General features: G+C 37.3%; 1 protein-coding gene across 1 annotated transcript in view; it reads right to left on the bottom strand.

Annotated features, from left to right (window-relative positions):
• Positions 1–5910, bottom strand: part of gpr4 (G protein-coupled receptor 4) — a 66735-nt gene extending 60825 nt beyond the window's left edge. The window contains exon 1 of the mRNA XM_059332013.1: positions 5752–5910. The gene's annotated coding sequence lies outside the window, so the exon portion shown is untranslated. The remainder of the gene's footprint in view (positions 1–5751) is intronic.
• Between the last annotated feature and the right edge of the window lie 7332 nt (positions 5911–13242).

The raw sequence follows: 13242 nt of genomic DNA, 5'->3' as shown, positions 1-13242 counted from the left end.
TTATTTAGGTAATACCACCTTATAAAGTCCATACAAAGTTAAGGTCGTAACTCATATACAACAACTTCCTTACTTACTACTAATAAGCAATAATTCTGAGGTTATTGAGGGAAAACTCTTAGTTAATGTCTTACTGGTTGTATAATAAGGCCATGCAGAATAAGGCATTAATAACTACTTAATAATGACTAATTAACAGCCAATATGTTACTAGTTTGCATGCAAATAAGCAACTAATTAATGTTGAATATGTGTACCTTAATATAAAGTGTTACTGATAAATAAGTGAACTATGTTCCTTCAGTGACTGTGAGAGTTTGGACTGTGTGTGATGTAGGTCTTTTTTTTTTTTTTTTAAAACTCTGCAAATGTCTTCACCTACACTGCAAAAAAGGTGTGTCTAAAAACAAGATAAAGACACTAAATCTGAGGGAAATGATCTTGCTGCATGGACAGATAATTTCACTTGACAAGATTTCTTAAATTAAGATTAATAAATCTAGAAATAAGCATGTTGAGCACTTAAAAATAAGAAATTAACTCTTAAAACAAGATAAATTATCTAACACTTCTAAATCTAAAGGTTTTTTTTATCTTGGTAAGAAACAAATAATTTGCAGTGTGCTCTGCTCGGGCCAGTTCATCGCTGCTTGCAGTTTTAATTTATGTATTTTCTGCTGCCTTGTGGTCAGAAATTCCTTAATGCTGCTTCAAATTTAATTGTCCAAAGACAGTGGAAAGCATCTTCTGGTTCCTGAAGATGTGTAAGATATGTAAAAGGCACCAAGCATTGCTAAAGTGACAACCAATCCTGCTCATTGTGATGCCCACAGAAACAGAAGCTTGGAGTTGTTTACAACCCCACGTCACTCCGCTAATGAACTCAGAAAAACCCACAAAAACACCTCAGTCCTTGAATGCAACACCCAGACTGCACCTGGTTGAAATCCCAACATGAGATTAAAATAGAAGGAGATGATGTCAAACAACCTTGACAGATGAACAGAAGCTGTTTTTGTGTTGTGTTATGTTGTGCTATGCTCTCTTGTGATGTTATGTTCCAGTATAATGTGATATTGTTGTGCAGTGGGCGTCAGGCTAGCTGTTAGCATCCTTCTCTACCTCTGCAGCCATTCTGGCCTTTAATCACAGTGATTACTTAACCACAGAGGCTCTTAAGTGCTGCTTATCAGAACTCCTCCGGAGAGCAATCACACCATCACTGCTCTCTCTTTCACATTAACCTCCTCTGAAGCTCCTTTTTATCCGCCTGTCCTCTCTCCTCCACCCATTATCCTTCTCTCAGCCCGACTGCCTTCCTCTCCTTTCTTCTCTTTCTCTTCTTTCTCCTATGCTCCCATGCTTTATGCATTCAGTCTCTTGTCTTCTCTTGTCCGTCCAGTTGGTCTAGCCAAACCTCCTGTCCTTGAATTTATTTTACTAATCCAATTTTTTCTAATCCATCTATTAGATTTTGAGATATTTCACAGGATTAATGAAAACTCTGAGGTGCTGGTGGCGCTAGATGAAAAGTCATAGGATCACTAAAGTCCTACGGATTCGTCCTCTAAGCACCACAGATACCTGGACCAAATTTAGTGGAAATACATCCAATGATTGTTGAGATATTTCATTCCAACTGACATCGCCACCCTCAAAGCCAGGTCATTCAAAAATAATTAAATAAATAAAACATTATTATGTAAAACTATGAGAAGACTCAAGTTACTCAAGAGTAAGAACGAGTCGAAGCGGCACAATCCTCCTGCAGCAGTCTCTCCCAGCTGCAGAGCCGGAGGGGATGTTTACCCCTTAGCGTCCAGTCTGCAAATGTTGACAGGCTAACAGTTAGCTCTGTAGCAGTACAGTGTGTATGTGCTGCTGCTGCAGATGGTGTTCACTTAGCGATCTCTGTTTGTTTACAATAACACTCTGTGCACAGATCAGCGGAGACGCTGTGCATAATTAGCCATGCTGCTTTGTTTATGATCAGCTGCCGACGTTGTGCACAGTTAGCGACGGCGGCCACAGTTGAGTCTCCCGTGTTTAATCCGTCGCGTATGTGACGTCACGGTCAAAACTGTCGATAAGCGATTACGCGATGGTCGAAAACCATACGTCACCTCCAGAGTCTCTAAATCCCTCTGGGGGCCTTTTTGTAATGGAGAAACACAGAGTGAGAGGACATTAGAGAGGGCGTGGAGACTTTCCCGTTGGCTACTCTTCCCCCTAAAGGAAACACGGCTAGTGTCTGGTTTTAGAGAATTCTCACTTTTGCACACTTTTCAAACGTACATCTCTTCTTCAAATTTCTGTTCAAATACACAGTTCAGCACTGCATGAGACTTTTGATGCAGTGTGCAGTGTAGAAAAGTCAGTCAAATGTGTGTTTGTCTCCCAAACTTAGAAGAACGGATTCTTGAGACAGTGAACAAGGAGAGAAGAGAGAGATCAATCTGGGTAGGGGGCTGAAGGGGTGTGTGTGTGTGTGTGTGTGTGTGTGTGTGTGTGTGTGAGATTGGTTTGGGAGTGGTAAAAGGAAACGGTAGGTGGCTAAAGCTGAGGCTCTTAGCTAACCACAGTCATCCTTCTGCCTTCAAGGTCGGAGTAAAAAACAGATTATCTTTCCAAAGAGGTCAGAAATAGTTCAGTTTGAGGGACAGAGGAGAGGATGATTTATTGTAAATGGTGCAATGAAATACAGAAACAAAACAGAGAATCGAAAAAACTTCACCGTAGAAAGAGAGCAAGGGTGGGAAGAAAGGAGAAGTGAGAGTGCAGACATAGGGAAGAAGAGAAAAGGAGATTCTACTGATTTTAATATTACAACTGTTGGAGTTGAAAGCAGGAATTCTGTAGGAGGAACAGAGGATTCATTGTGCCGACTGTTTACTAAAAAGACCATTAAGATCTGTTGAAACATTTCCCTGCAGCTCATTGAAGCATGATGCTTTTCCCGAGATCCTTTCTTCCAGAGGGCGCTCAGCTGCTCCACTGCAGTATTACATGTGTACTCATATGTGTAAAATATGCATCAAACCCCTAGAAACTGTATCATCACACTAAAACTAAAATGCTGTTCCTATAAGCCTTCTCAACATTTCTCTAAGCTGAATCAAGTGGCTGTCATTCAGCATGAAAATCAACCTCCATAAATCGAGATAATTCATCACAGTAAACATAAATCTATAATTTGATTTGGTCAAACTCCATTTATCCTTCTTAAAATTGTGTTTCTCATCCATTTGTTTCCCTGAGTTTCTTCCTGACATTAAGCAACGGAAGACTCTTACCAGGAAATAATCCTTCAAAGACATGTCACTGCATAAACTTTCTTTTCACATAAACATTATTGAATGCGGAGTATCTGTACCAGCTCAAAGAGACACAAAGTGATTAACGGTGCTCAGCTTAACACTCGATCACATGCAAACCTGCAGCCTGATAAATATTCTGGTTTATGTTTGTTTATCATCTTTTTCTGACAGAAAAACACATGAACATAACACCGTCAAGCTGCAGAATTACTTCAAGAGCCGGACCTTTAACCCTCTGGAGTCTCCAAAAGCACCAAATCCAGACTTCTTCATCACATCCAGACTAGAAAACAGAGCAGCGTGGAGCCCTACTGTAAATGTACCTCTAAAGTTCTGGCTGTAAACTCCATGAGGCCAGTTTCAGTTTGATGATGATATACCAACTAAGACTGGAGACAAGCTCAAATATATTTAGTATAAAATTATGAATTAACTGGATGTAACCCCCTTATATGTTATATTTGTAACCTTTGTTCACATTTGCAACATTTAAAATTCTTTGTTGAGCATGACATTGCTTTGAAAGTTAAAAAAAAAAAGATTCAAAATAGCATTTTATGTTGGACTAAAGGACAAAAAAAGACACAAAATGACCAAAAAAACACACAAAATGACTAAAAAAAGACACAAAATGACCAAAAAAAGACACAAAATGAGACGACAGAATGACCAAAAAAATACCCCACAGAAGACACAAAATGACAAAAAAAGACAAAAAATAACTAAAAATGACAAAACAACAGACACAAATGACCAAAAAAGACACAAAATGAGACACGAAAAGACATGAAAAGGATTAAAAAATGGACAAAATAGCCCAAGACTCCATAGAGTTAACTGACTGTTCCAATGGCAAATGAATGCAACATAACTGCTTGGCAGAAATCATCAAATTCTTCATCAGTGGTCATGCAATGTGCTCTCCAACTTTTGTGTTAGATATGAAGCTGACAGACAGACAGACAGGCAGACGTTTGAAGACTGAACCGTCCTCATATTTCATTGGCAGGGTTAAAGATCGAAGATCTAAGTGCTTTTTAAAATGGCAAAATTGCACCAAGATTCAATGTAGAATTTAATTCAGCACATAATAAACTGGGTTACAGAGGGATCTGCATAGCAACAAGCTGGTTCTGCTCTACATCCCATGATCTAAAAGAACAATTCTCTGGTCCGTGCACAGATAAAGTTGGAAAGTATCACCGACACAAGCAGCTGATTTAGTTGTTCAGTCTCATGATTTATTAATTGTCTGCAGTCAAAACCCCCGGAGCACTGAAAGACACACAAGCGCCCACTGTACTGAAACGTCAACTCTGCCAGCTCGTCCCATTAGCCGTTTATTAATGCTGTTTGACTTGCTTTTCCAACAAGTTAATAGGAGCAAAAAGCAGCCTGCTGTGTGAAGAGTGGAAGTGATGTCAGAGTTCAAAACCAGCTGGGGAAAGAGCAGAGAAGACGCTCATGTTTCTGACTTTATTTTTTTTGTTTCCTAGATGGCTTAAAACCCCACTGACAGTTTAGTATGTACAGTAAAAGCATTATGTTCACTTAGTGTGGAGTGTTTAATCCAGATCATAAACACTGAAGCAATGTGTGACTGAATGTTATGATGGGATGTGAATACACTGACATACTGACCTATAATGAGCCAGGAAGAATCCTAACTACTGAAAAAACTACACACAATGTGCAGATAGAAGACAGTTTTATCAACTACTTATGTCATAGCTTTCATTTTTCTGCAGCTACATTTAGAGTGTAAAACAGCAGGTTTAGAGTTTATAAACTACTGTGAAATTAGCCTATTACAAAATTATGATGTCCCATAAAACGTGTATGTAGCCTATAATCCAGCTTTTGTTGTTGCAGGGTGAAATCAGCTAAATTGAGCCACTTTTTGGTAACTCACTTGGGACAATAACACAATACCATATAGGCCTATGCTATAATAATCTATCTATGCCTTTACCATGTGTTTTATGATTAATAATGACTGTTTCTGATCATTTTGTGTTGAAATTATGTAATACAATATAATTATTTAAGCCCTGCAGTTCTTAAAACATCAGCTGTGCCAACTTTTTTTGCATGAGCAGTTTCAGGTAAAATGGGCACACAAAAACACATTTAAACTGCATTAAACAAACTTATAGTGGCGTTAAAACAACAAGAACAGCCCTAACCCTAACCCTAGTGTAATCCAAATTACTCCTGTTAGGATGAAGTGAACGTTGTGGGCGATTGGTTTAGGTATTAGGTTTGTTCATGTATGTAGTTTAACGCCTGAGCTCAGTCGCAGTCACAATGTATAGAGGTTTAAATGTAAAGCTTTCTGCAGCAGGTGCCTGTTTCACATACAGTCCTCCCTCTCTGTGTGTGTGTGTGAAGAAAAGAGAAACACAGCAGCGTAAAGGCACGAAGCTCTACTCACATTTATGTGTCTCCTCCACACAGTTAGGATCATCCAGAGGAAAAACTCTGCGCGTTTCATTCAACAAAAGGTCCGTAACAGCAGTGATGGCGAGTTAAAACACGATCCACAGCGAGACACAGTGTGAGCAGAGCGGCAATAGCCGGCAGACTGAGAGAGAGAGAGAGAGAGAGAGAGAGAGAGAGTGAGAGAGAGAGAGAGAGAGAAGGCGGAACAGTAATCAAACCATGCAGAATGCCGCCTCTCTCTCTCTCTCTCTCTCTCTCTCTCTCTCTCTCTCTCTCTCTCTGTCTCTATTCTTTCCTCTCTCTATTCTCTCTCTCTCTCTCTCTCTCTCTCTTTCTCTCTCTCTCTCTCTCTCTCTTTCTCTCACTACATGAACATTAAGTATGAATCAATATGTTGGAGATTCTCATTTTTTTCATGTATGCACGGACATGAGAAGTTTATGCAATAGTAGGACAAAAGTCATATCCCGATATATATATTTAGGCTGAATATCGATATACAATATATATCCCAGTATTGTCAAAGCCATATATGACATGGCACAAGTAGTGTTATTGAAACTGTTTATTTAATTGAACATAAATACTGTATAACAACAGGAGTACCTTTTTTTAATCAAAGCTCCATGAAGTGCAAGAATAAGAAGTAGACAAATCAAGTTACATAAAATAAAAATATTCAAGTAAAGTACACTGTAAAAAAAAATCTGTTTAAATCATGGTAAAATACCGGCAGCTGTGGTTGCAAGAATTTCACCAAAAAAAAAATACAGTGAGCGGGTTTTCTATTGTAACTTTTAATGTAAATATGATCAAAAACTGTAATTTAGACTGAATAATCCTGGTATGTTTACGGTAATTGTGTCTTTGTGACATTATGGTATCTATCCCTTAATTTTATATACATTTTCTTTTAATATTTTTACAGTTTAAGTTTTGTACTATTGTAATAATTGTCTACAACAGCGATATCAATTATTTTATTTTACGCCCTATTTCTGATGCTATTTGACAGTGTTTTACTGTCATTTCTACAAACATTTTTACAGTGTACTCAAATTGTACTTAACCCTCTCTTATATGTTATATTTGCAACCTTTGTTCACATTTGCAACATTTCAAATTCTTTATTGAGCATGATAGTGTTTTAAAAGTAAAAAAAGATTCAAAATCACATTTTATGTTGGATTAAAGGACTAAAAAATACACAAAATTACTAAAAAAAGAAACAAAATGACTAAAAAAAGACACAAAATGAGAAGACAAAATTACTTTAAAAAAGGACACAAAATGACTAAAAAAGACACAAAATGAGAAGACAAAATTACAAAAAAAAAAACACAGAAGAAGACACAAAATGACCAAAAAATACACAAAAAAGAAAAAAAGACTTACGCTAAACACAGACAAAGACACAAATAAAAAATGGACAAAATAGCCCAAGACTCCATAGAGTTAAGTAAATGTACTTAGTTACATTCCATCACTGAATATGTGTCCTGATTTAATGAAGTGTCTGCCTTCCAGACAGCAGAATATCAGCACAGAGTGAAGTTTTATGTGGAGAGCTCATGCAGCTCCTGGTGACAGACTGGCCCATCTGGAACGGAGACGTGGGAGATGATGGTGTCATTTCAGTGGAGAATCAGCAACATTTCTGCACTTCTTATAATGGGCTCCATGTGTTTTGCGTTGGATGTTCACCCTGTGTGAAAGCTGGAGGAGGCTGACTATGTGCAGCTTCACTCTTTCTGTTGTATTTTTTGTTAAATGACTGTTTAGTGTGTTACCATTAAATAATGTGTTTGGTTCAACTGCAGGAGCAAGGTTAGGGGGTTTCATGTCAAGTAACTTTATTTTTTGGTTACACACACACACATGCGCACGTGAGCGTGCACACTCCTCCAGATACACATGCTTCACACACACACAAACACACACACACACATTTTGAGGTAAAAGGGCATAAGTTGCTGTATAAATAAATACTTGAAAAGGAATGCTTGTTGTAGGTGTGCTCCTTGTATATAATATACTATCATAACATTACTAGTATTAATTGTTTAAATCTCTGAAGAATCTCATCATAGTGTACACACACCAGCAGGTAACCCCCTTTCAGAATTTCCCCAGAGGAAATTTTCTAGTTATTTATATTATTCATTTATATATTGTTCTTTAAGTGATTGTGAATTGCAGTGCAGACTTGAAGGTAGAGTCCATTCTGCCAGTTCTTATAGGATGATCACAGCTGACAAACACCAATTTATGGAAACGTCCCACATTTCACATTTTCTTTAATGCGACATTTTGGACTTTTATCCAAAGCACTTTAGACTACAGATGCTTATTCACACACACATTTATACTGTTGGAGTCTACCAGTCACCTGTCACCATTGGGAATTCATTCATACATGGAGGAACGTAGCATCAGGAGCAATTCGGGGTTCAGTATCTTTTCCCAAGGATACTTCGACATGTAGGCTGCCACGGTCTAAGATCGAACCACCGACCTTCTGATCAGTATGTGACCGCTCTACCAACAGAGCCACAGCCGCCCATTTTAATAGTGTGATAACGTCCTAATCAGGTGGAGGCATCTTGGGATCAATAAATGCAGCTTTAAGGTTATAAAATACAGTGAAATCATAATCGGAAAAAGGATTGGGGTTAGCAGGAACACGTTTGGGTTGTTGTAATATCACTTCAAGGGTGTTTGTCTGTGTGTGTGTGTGTGTGTGTGTGTGTGTGTGTGTGTGTGTGTGTGTGTCTAAATATCTAAATAAAGTGAAAGCCAAGTTTGCTGGTGGTGAAAGCCAAGCTTGCTGGTGTAAAAGATCTCCCAGCAGTGAACTCATTATGTCCCATTAAAACACGAGCCAGCTCATTTACTCATTTACTTGTTTTTATGGAAATTGAGCTCATTGAAGTTGCCTCTGAAGTCTTTTTTTTAGTTTCGTTTATTTAGGTGGCTAAGCCTACAGCTTTTCTTTAAAAAAAAAAAAGGAAAACTGAGTGGGCATATTTCAACAAGGCATAATTGGTCTAAAATCTCAGGAATTTCAAAAGAATATTGTGTTAACACGATGTAGGAGGGTATTAGTGGGGTCACTGAAGCTACGGTGAAGGTGTTCACAAAAGAGTTTCGGGTCTTTAGTCCCTTCTTAAAGACTAGGAAAGACTCAGCAGGTCAGATACAGTTTGATAGTTTAGCTAGTGACATCAGGCCCAGACACCTTTCATTGGAAGAGCGTAGTGAGCCGGAGGGTTTGTGGACTATGAGTACAGGAGTTAGAGTAAGCAGGAGCAGTTCTAGTTGCTGTTTTGTATGCGAGTGTCAGGGTTTTGAATTTGATTTGGGCAGCAACTGGGTGCCAGTGCAGGGATAAGAGCAGAGGGATGACATGTACTCTTTTGGGCTGGTTGAGACCAGGAACACCACTGGGAGTTACAGTAGTCAATGCATAATATGCAATGGAGGCTAGATGAAAATTAAAGGCTGGTTGGTTATCAATTCTGACGCCCACATTCTGTGCAGAACTTGTCAGAATCAGAAGCCTTTATTGTCATTGCACAGGGTAATACAACGAAATTTGCCATCAACCCGTCCAAAACGTATAAAAACACACAAACAATATGACAGAGGTGAACAGGACAGGAAGCCAGAGATGAAGAGACAGAAAGGTCAGATAAGATTTGAATATGGGCTGTAGATGAAAGTGGCAGCAATTTTCTGCTACTCATCTTGTCGTTAATGTGCATACTGATCTCCGCTTTTCCAGGTTCGTCCGTCGCTCCTTGATTTCATCCAAAGTGCGGTTTGTGACCACAGTCTGAGTGCTGACAGCTCTGCACATCGCATCAATCAGCCTTATGGGGCTTTGGACAGCTGTCACTGTTTTCTTTGTATCTCGATACGCCAGAGCAATGCCTAATCCAATCAGTAAAAGACCTTTTATCAAGATTCCGAATAGATAGAGATCTTCTATGTCCTCTATGGAAAGAGCCGGCAGGCACACGACCCACCACCTCTCCCACGTGTCCATCGTGTAGCCAGCTGCAAACGTCCCGGCAGGGCAGGAGGGTTCCCTAGGCTTCTCATCAAGAAGATTGTGTCGATTGCGTTAAGAGACCAGTTGACCAAATCCTTGATTTTTTAGTTTTGAGAGCAGTATAGAGAGAGTCTTCCAAAGTAAGACAGAAGACAAGACCAGACAAGAGGTGCAAAGCAGGAAAACACACCTTTATCACCCTTTTACATGTCACAGTAGGAAAAGCACAGGTGAAAATCATAAAGTGAAAGAAGCTAAATTACATTTAGCTTCTTTGGTTTCGGGGTCCTGGTTTTGGTTTGCTGTCATTATCATTGTCAAGTTCCATAGTCACCTGTCTGCTCGTCACACCTGGTCAGTTTTCCATTACTCACTGTCCTCAGAGCTGTTCTTAGTGCACTCATTAGCTCCCCACTATAAATAGAGGACCGTTCATCCTCCGTCTTTGCCGGGTCATTGATGATGCGACACAGCCACAGAGCTGCTGCTCTTCCTGCCTGCTTCCAGTTTGGTCCAGTACGCAACCATGAAATCCCTCAAAGAAACACTTTCCTACTGCCTGTATGCATTAAGTGAGATATGATACACATGACAGACTTCACAGCACTGCAAATAAACTTAATGACATGTATTTTAAAACTTCTATGTGTTCTGTTGTTCTAATGTTCTAATTTTATCCCTGTTGAGAAAACACAAACTGGCTGAAGGCTCCAAAAAAGGTGTTTATTCCCTTAAAGGTCATGATAAGGAATGAGATTTTGTGTCAACAACAGTGATACCATTTAATGCTTCTGATATACAATTCCTTTTTCTAACAACAATACTTTGGATTTGTTATTTTAAAGAACTCTTTGTTTAGTTTTTCTTAGCTGTGTCTGAGGCTGCCAATGACAACAAATTATGAATTTTGTCGATTGATAGCCAAGACACCAGACCGGTGTTAAATGCTGAAGTCATTGCTGTTGTACCCAATAATGTCCTTTTTAGTCAAGTGGGAGTAAACTGTTTCCTGTGACAACACAAGTTTATATTGAAAAGCCACTATGTATGTAACTAGCAGGAAGTGATGCCTCTCAAAAACAAGAAAAAAAGTACAAAAATGAGGTGTATTTTACTTAAAAATAGCAAAATTATCTGCTGATGGAACAAGAAAATTTGGCTTGTCAAGACTTTCCAAAACAAGTAAAAATATCTAATGTTAACGAACCCAAAAATACCTTCGAATTAGTGTATTGTAACTAATAACAAGTTTATTTAAGTAATAAATGTTTCATGTTAAATGTTTAAATATCAAGTGTCAGTTGTCCCAATGTACTAGTTAATTACATACACACTACACAACAATACACACTTCTATTGTTTCATTGATAATAAAACAATTGATTCCATCTGGCTGCTTGTTTTAAGTATGTGAAGAGGTCAGAGGTTTCTTAGTTATGCCTGAAATCAGAAATCATTACTTTGAAATAGCAGTTTTATACCTGTTAGTGTTGATGAAACAGCTTTGTGACTTTTGATATTCTAGTTTCCAGCATGTATTTACTCAGTTTAGTTCATAAAATCTCAGTAACAAGCTGTAATATCTGATTTAAATAATTAAGGACCAAAACACTTAAAACAAGTGAAACAGTCAAACATTTTGTGTCTTTTTTTAAGTCATTTTGTGTCTTTTTTTGTTCATTTGTGTCTGTTGTTGTGTCTTTTTTAGTTATTTTGTGTCTTTTTTTTAGTTATTTTGTGTCTTTTTTTTTTGTCATTTAAGTCTTATAAGTGTTGATGAAACAGCTTTGTAACTTTTGATATTCTAGTATTCTAGTTTCAAGCATGTATTTACTCTATATAGGTCATAAAATCTCAGAAACAAGCTGTAATATCTGACTTAGATAACTAAGGACCAAAACACTTAAAACAAGTGAAACAGTCGAAGATAAAAGATGCTGACTAAGAAGAACTATCTTATCAGACAAAACATAAGCATGTTTCCCCTTTGATCTAAGATATTTAATCTTACTTAGATTTCAGTTTTTGCAGTGTTCGATTCCATAAAAAATCCTTTCAGATAATATGATTAAACATTTAGAAAAAAGCATTCCATTCATGTTTTAGGTAGATAAGCACAATGCAAGGAATAAAGCAAACATCACCTGAACTTGCCATAAAATCAGTTCTTGTAAAAAAAAAAATCAGAATAAAAAATAATCTCATATCCTGCTTTGTGCTTTGTGGGAGGTTTATTATCAGCTCACACACAGAACTTCTGCATCACACAACAGTTCATCATCTGTGCATGTGTTACAGTTTAGTTAATACACCACAGCGTCTGCCAAGATGTTTTGTTTGGAATAATGCAAACATCAATTAATATTCCAGACACAGTTTCATAACAATATCTGGGACAGAATGAGAGAGAGAGAGAGAGAGAGAGAGAGAGAGAGAGAGAGGGAGTAAGCTGTAACACACTAAAGCATAGTTTTCTTAAAATAGTGTGAAATAGAAAACACACTGCAAAAACCAACTGACAAAAAATAAGAAATAAATAACTAGAATTAAGCAAATACATGCTCTAAACAAGTAAAAGTATCTGTCAGTGCAGTAAGTACATTTTTTCTTTGTAAGAAACCAATGATATGTTGAAAAAAAAATACAAAAATACTTATTTTGAGCAATTGTGGCTTGAATAGTCCAACTGTAGTAAAATTGAAATACGCAGCAATACTTGAAACGAGCACGTTTTGGTGGTAGAAAATGCTTTTGAAATAACATTCAAACTACATGCAACTAAAACTCTCAATTTGAACCTATATTTTAGGTAAAAACTCACCATATTCAACAGTTGAACAGCTTGAAAAGCATGAAAAAGCTCACAATGTCAATCCTAAAAAGAAGTCTCTAAACAATAAGATAATAACATAAGGACATAATAATAAAAATACTAGGTCAGTAGGTAAATTATACTCAAAACAAGATAATTAAGATACTATTGCTAGATATAAGAAGAAAATACTTGGTAAGCTTCATGTTTTTTTGCAGTGCACTATTAACTGTACTAACTGTTTCAAAAGTGCTTTAATATATTAAAACCATAGTTTTATGCACTTTTTGGTTACTTTGGCTAACAACAAACCACATAATAATTTATAACATGCTGAATATATATCTTATATTACATGAAGACTGTAAGGGTAATGAGAGAATCAGTTGCTTCAAATATGCCCCAAAACAACACTGCAAAAAAGGTGTGTCTTAAAACAAGATAAAAACATCCAGAAATAAGCATGTTGAAAGTTTAAAATAAGAAATGAACTCTTAAAACAAGATGAATTAAAGCTGCAAGCAGCGAAGAACTGGCCAGAGCAGAGTGACCTGACAATTATTTGTTTCTTACCAAGATAAAAAAAACTTTAGATTTAGAAGTGTTAGATTATTTAT

This window comes from Centropristis striata, chromosome 4 (genome assembly GCF_030273125.1).
Source record: "Centropristis striata isolate RG_2023a ecotype Rhode Island chromosome 4, C.striata_1.0, whole genome shotgun sequence".
NCBI lineage: Eukaryota > Metazoa > Chordata > Actinopteri > Perciformes > Serranidae > Centropristis > Centropristis striata.
The sequence above is the reverse complement of the archived record's forward strand: the minus strand, read 5'-3'. Positions and strand labels throughout refer to the sequence as shown.